This window comes from Cervus canadensis, chromosome 11, assembly GCF_019320065.1.
Source record: "Cervus canadensis isolate Bull #8, Minnesota chromosome 11, ASM1932006v1, whole genome shotgun sequence".
Taxonomy (NCBI): Eukaryota; Metazoa; Chordata; class Mammalia; order Artiodactyla; family Cervidae; genus Cervus; species Cervus canadensis.
Window position 1 is genome coordinate 69,976,827 of NC_057396.1, and position 6,227 is coordinate 69,983,053.

The following is a 6,227-nucleotide window of genomic DNA, read 5'->3' on the forward strand; positions in this document are numbered from 1 at the left end:
ATGATCCGTTTGCCCTTCTGCTGCTACATACTGATCTGTTGAGAGAAGCCCACTGAACACAGAAGGTTCATGGCCAAGGACCATCTCTCCCCCCTCCTCCGCCTGAAGTTCACACAAGCTCGGTTAGCCGTGGGGCTCCCCTGAGGAGGGCAGGGCTTCCCACTCCAGTTTTCCTGCCTGGAGAATCCCAGGAGTAGAGGAGCCTGGCAGGCTCCAGTCCACGGGGACAGAGAGAGTCAGACAGGACTGAGCGACTAACAATTTCACTTTTACTTTTCAGTGAGGAGAACCTGACTTCTGGGACCTGTTTGTTGTCTTTCTGACATTTGTCCCATGTGTTTCCCTCCTTACGTGAAACCATGTGTGAGGGGCACTGGGCAGTCTGTAAAACGCTGCCCGGTGGAAGCGGAGACTGTGTGGTGGTCAGAAACCCTTCCTGGGAGCCTTCACACAGGTTTTTCTCGCCTCTCTGACTCAGTTCCTGAAACAAGAATTTGTTGGGACTTGACATCCCCTTGCGCTTTCCCTGGCACTTACTCAGTAGCTGTTGACTGACAGCTCCCCTTTGCCGTGTGAATTCTGTGGTGCAGCAGGAAGGGCAGGCGTGTAGCTAAAGTGAAGAATGAGGCTGAGCCAAGAGGCCAGGGCTGAGCCGAGAGACGAGCTGTAAGCCCCTCCGGGCCCAGCCGCACCTCTGCCCTTCCCCGCTCCTGGTGTGGGAGCGGGTGGCAGCCTTCTGCCCAGCTCAAGCTCTCGGGCCCTGCACCTCACCCCATGTGGTGGGGAGGGATGGCCACTGAGGCCTGGGCCGGGCTCCAGGCCACATTTCGTCCAGACCCTGAGCTGCAGTGGTCTGCTCTGCTGACAAGGCTCATGTGCAGTGTCCACACACACCCCTCCCGGGCTGGGGACTGGGGTGGGGCGGGCTTGCAGGTTAGCGTCCAGCGGGGAGAAGGGGTGTGAGGGCCCAGGGACACACGGCCATCCTAACCGACATTGGCACACTGAGGCAGAGGTCATTACTTAGTCCGTGTTCCAGCCGCTTCTGACGGGCTGAGGAGTTGGACAGTTGTGAGATTGGCTTTGTTTTTAGCACATGTTTTATGAGTTGATTTTTCCCCTGGTGCCTCTCCCCCAGCTGCGCTTCTCTGTCTTCTGGTGATGCTATCATTTTCCTGTGCGGCCTCGTTTGATTTCCCCAAGCGTCTTTTTCTGCAGATTTATGCCCTAGCTTGAGAGGAAGAGCACAGAGCCATCTAATTATTTGCTGACTGAGCAGCTTGAGTAAGTAGTTGACCAGGCCTTTGACTAGCTTTGTAGACAAGGATAAGCTGGTTCTTCCAAACCTTGGTTTTCTGTGTGGGTTTTTGAAGCCATCACAGAGGGTCGTGGGTCACTGGGGCTCATCTGAGGCCAAGTCATTGCCACCTCCCTTCACGAGTCTGCCCCATGGCTAAACCATGTCCAGGTGAGCGTAGGTCTGAATGAATTTTTAGTATTATACCTGCCTGCCTGCACCTCATCTCCTTCGCGTCTAAGCTGAGGCATTGGTTCTTTTTTTTTTTTTTTTTTGAGGCATTGGTTCTTAATCCCTCTTTGGGTTACCCATGCTTTGAAGAGTCTGATGAAGGATGGAGCCTCTCCCCAGAAAATTACACCTATTCCCACACACAGCGAAATGTACCCAGAACTTCACGGTCTCTGTGGATTGTCCCTTAGGGCCTGTCCTTGGACCCCTTAAGGATCAGGAACCCCAGAATAAGAGCCCTTGTTCTAAGGAATCCTCAAGCACCCTTAATCTTCCCTCATCCCTGAAGGTGGAGAAAACACTAGAAATAGAGGTAGTGGGTAAGAGCACCTGTTTACGTTCCAGTCCTGAAATTTTCAGTTTCAGAAGAAGAGTCAATTAGCATGTTTCCATAAACATATATACACTTTAGTAACGAATATATTCATTTGTAGTGAAAAAAATATGACTAGGTCATTACAGTACAAACTTAAAGAGAAAATTGTTGAAAATATTTTAAAGAGGTACTCAGTATTGGCCCATACAGGTATCTAGGTATCCTTGTATGTTTGTTCTTGATTTTTCCCAACTTTCAGAGAAATTATCATCATCCAGTTAAAATCTTATTCGAATTTAACATTTGTCTGAAAAGGGCTGCATGTGTCAGAAGACTGATTTTGAACCCCTTGACTCCACTGTCTTCGACTCTCGAGAGCATTTTCCCTTTTCTGTTAACATCTGAACTTCCATTGATGTTCGAATGTTAGTCTTGCCACCATGCTGAATTCCTCGTTACATCCTCTGGAAGTCTTAAATGGGAGATAATGTAGTGATTACTTAGTGGCAAAAATAGGTTGCGGAAGCAGACAGACCTTGATTTCCTGTCTTGGCTCTGTCACTCCTGAATGCTGTCCTCTTGGGCAGCTTTCATCTTCTCTCCATCTGTAAAAATGGAGGCTGTATCTTCAGAGTTGATGGGGTCGCAAGCTGCATTAGTTCGCTTGGATTCGCACAAGGTGCCACAGACTGGGTGACTCTAACAACAGAAATTCACTCTCTCACAGTTCTGGGGGCTGGAAGTCTGAGGTCAAGTTGTCCGCAGGGTTGGTCTCTCCTGAGGCCTCTCCCCTTGGCCTGTAGCTCACTGCTGTCTCCCTTGTCTTCACAGGCTCTGACCTCTGTGTGTGTCTGTGCCCTAATCTTTTCATATAAGGACACCAGTCATTTGGGATCAGGGCCCACAATAAGCACCTAATTTTAAGTTAATCACCTCTTTAAAGACCCTCTTTCCAAAAACAGCCCCATTCTGAGGGGCTCAGGGCTTCAGTATACGAATCTGGGGGCACATGAGTTGTGTGCCCTAACACATGTGTATAGTGCCTGACCCGTAGTAGGCTCAGTGGGCCGTCTTGTTATCCACCTGACCATCATTTAAGAGGTACAGTCTTTTAATGGAGGCCCGTGTGTCTCCACGCTCTCAGACACCCTGGACCTCTTGAAACAGGCAACCTAGCATTGTGATGGACTTGCCCTGTGCTGTTATCAGGCACGAGGCCTTTTCTTCCCTCTGCCCTAGATCCAGGATGTTATAAATCTTTAAAATGACTCATCCTTGTGTCTCCTCTCCCCCACCCCCCAGTCTTCTAGCACAGTGCCAGCTTTCTTTTATCTCTATGTGGAAGTTCGCTCACCCGCTGATTCCAAACTCAGTCATTGCCCTCATCTTCAAAATTACTGGTCCTGGCTGGCTTCTCTTCCAGCCTTTTTTTTTTCTTCTGATTCTCCATCTCTGGCAGCAGCCCTTGTGCCTTGATTCAGAAACTGCCCTTGTCGTATCTGAGTAAGTGTCACCCAAGGCCTCAGGTAGTGACCCCTCCTTTGCCATCCTCAGGCCCAGAGAGTCCTCCAGGGAGAGCTGGTCCATTTCAGCACCTCAGAGGGAGAGGGCCAACGTCCGGGCACCCACTGGCGTCCCAGCAACCATCTTGTCCCTAGGCGTCACGGCCCGTGAGCTTCGCTCTGGGTTCTCCCCGTCTCCCCAGAGAAGCAGCCCAAGGAGCCGTGTCCCGGGCAACGGAGAGTCTCCTGAACGCTTCTTTTCGCCCTTGTCTCTCTTGCAGCTGCAGTGCCGTGGCTCCGTAAGCAAAGCCTGGGTGCCCGAGCCGCCACCGTGGCAGCGGAGTGCAAACTGCAGAGCCGCCGATCACCTGCAGAGACGGAGCGAACGTGTGTGCGTGTGTGTGCGCGTGCGGAGGAAGGAGGGCCACCTGTTTGCGTGTGCATGCGTCTGTGTACACTCGTGTGTCTCTGAACGCTGTCTGGGCTGGAGGAGGACGGGTAGCACCTTCACCTCAGCCTCCAGACCCCGGACTAGAGGTCACGGTGGTAGTGGTGCCCCCAGACCTGTCCCTGAGGGCCTGCCGCCTTGTCTGCCTAGAAGGGCGGTCAGACCTTAGGTGGGATTCTGACACCTGCTCCCCTTCCCCCTCCCCCCTAAGTCAGACTGAGGAGCAGGGGGAAGCATCTCTGGCTCTTGTGCAGAGTGTGGGATTCTCGAGGCAGCCAGGGACCTTCTAAGTTCCTGCTTTATGACCCCGGGGGCTGGGCAGGCTGGGGGGGACAGGTGCTGCCCAGACAGTCACCTGGCCTGGCTGCTGCATTTAAAATTCCCTGCCACTGGATCCCCCAAACTCTTCCTGGGGGAGCTGGGGCTGAGCTGTGGGCAGATGTGCAGCCTTTCTGCCTCATAGAGAAGTGCACCAGGGACCTGACCGCGGTGCCGGGTGTGCAGTGTGATGGGTGACAGCAGAGAGGAGCATCTCGCTCTTCGGGGCTGAAAACCTGAGGCTGGGAGTTAATCCCTTGCTCTCACTGCTCCTTCTCCGTCAGCGCGGACTGGAGACCCAGAGCCCCCGGCAGGAGGAGGCCAGGTTCCTGGTGGTGGAGGGCCCCCGACTCCCCTGGCCACACTCCACGGCACCTCAGTCCTGCCCCCGAGGGCGGCTGACACCAGCCAGGGAAGCCATTACCGTCTGCACCCTTCGGCCTCTGCAGCCTGCTTGGGGCTGGTCAGCCCTCCTGGTAGCTGGACATCAAGGGCCCAGGCAGGTGCACGGCCAGGGACGGTTGGTAAGGGTCCTAGCCGAGGTCCCGCCCGGCACGCCAAGCCTTCTGGAAGCAGCAGGTGGGGCGTTTGACCCAGAGAAGCCAAGGGCTTGCAATCCAGGGGCAGCCGGTGCTCCCGCCTAACCCTCCCACTGCTGGAGGTCTGTGCTGAGGAGGACCCCACGGAAAGGAGGACTGTGCCGCGGGCTGGAGCACGTCTTCCTCCCACCCGTGGCCCACGCTCGAGCCGCAGCGTGTGCATGCGCAGGAGTGTGTGCAGGTGTGTGTGTGGCTGAGAGACCAGCCCCTCTTGGGACTTTTGTCCTCACACGTCACATTAAGCTGGCCTGGGCCTTCTCCTCTCCACCTCCCCCGTGACCTTGCCCCAGCCCTGCCCTCCTCTCCTCTGTCCTGGGACCCAAAGGCTGGGTCAGGCCCCTGCCTCCCGCATCTGTCCAGCACCTTGACAGGCTTCTCCCTGAGATGTCCTCAGACTTCCTCAGCCAGAGAGCTGCCTTTAGAGTCCAGCCGTTGCATCTGTGTCACCTCCCAAGAAATGTCCTGTAATCATATGGGGGAAACAGGGCCTTTTCTGCAGTGTTGGGCTGGGGGCTTCACTGCTGGCTTAGCCCTGGCCAGGAGGAGAGAGGATTGGGGGCTGCCGTTGGAAGGAGGGGAGAGCAAGCCTGGAAAGGCTGACCAAAGAAATGGACGGCCAGAGGGCTCAGGGCCAGAGTGGGTGTTTGTCTGACGGCACCTCGGATGGCAGGGTGATTCCCTCTGCCTGCCTTTTTGATGATGGGTCTCTTCCCTAAGGTACACGTTGGCAGGACCACCTCCCCCTACTTCCCTACCATGCCTGGCATGCTGGCCCTTTCCCGGTGGAGTGGAAATGAGGAGAGGGGGTATCCAGTGGCCTGGAGCTCGGTGACGGCTCCGTGTCTCCCCTCTGCTGGCCCTGCAGAGCACCACCCCAGCTCCTGATCCAAGGGCCAGCGTGGGGAGGAGACGGGCGCAGGCCAAATGCACTTTATACAGAGGTTTTGTATTGCTGGGAAGGTGCGTTTCTCCCACAGTTTGTTTATGAATATTCATGTTTCATAAATGTCTGATCCTGTCTGAGCAAAGTTGTAATGTCAGTTTTGTGGGAGGTCTGGGGAGCGGGCGGCAGTAGGGTTGGACTGAGTGAACCAGGAGCTTCTCGCCCGCCTTGGAGGTGGCAGGGAGAGTGGGCGGGAGATGGAGGGCCAGCGAGGTTCCTAGTTGAGCAGCTGGAGCAGTTAGTGGTCTCGACTCCAGAGCTTGGTCAGAGTTGGAGGTCAGCCAGCCAGAATGGTGGCGAGCGTGCCAGGCCTGGGCGAGGTTCCTGCAGTGACCCAGCCCCTCAGCCCACTTCAGCGCCCCGGCCTGGGGATCAGCGGATGGCAGGGCCCTCTGCAGGCTCTCCGCCCGTTCTCACCTTCACTCAGGCGTGAGAGCTGCAGCTGCCTGGTGCAGAGGAGAGCCAAGCCCAGAGCCTGGATGCGGACTTTGTCTGGGCCTTTCTCTACTGTGCAAGGGTTTCCAGTTTTGGACCGCTGGACATGAGGGCTCTATTAGCCTGCATCCCAAGTTC

General features: G+C 55.4%; 1 protein-coding gene across 1 annotated transcript in view; it reads left to right on the top strand.

Moving 5' to 3' along the window:
* Positions 1 to 5,739, top strand: part of CRY2 (cryptochrome circadian regulator 2) — a 33,263-nt gene extending 27,524 nt beyond the window's left edge. Inside the window, exon 12 of the mRNA XM_043481032.1 lies at positions 3,628 to 5,739. The gene's annotated coding sequence lies outside the window, so the exon portion shown is untranslated. The remainder of the gene's footprint in view (positions 1 to 3,627) is intronic.
* Positions 5,740 to 6,227: the final 488 nt, after the last annotated feature.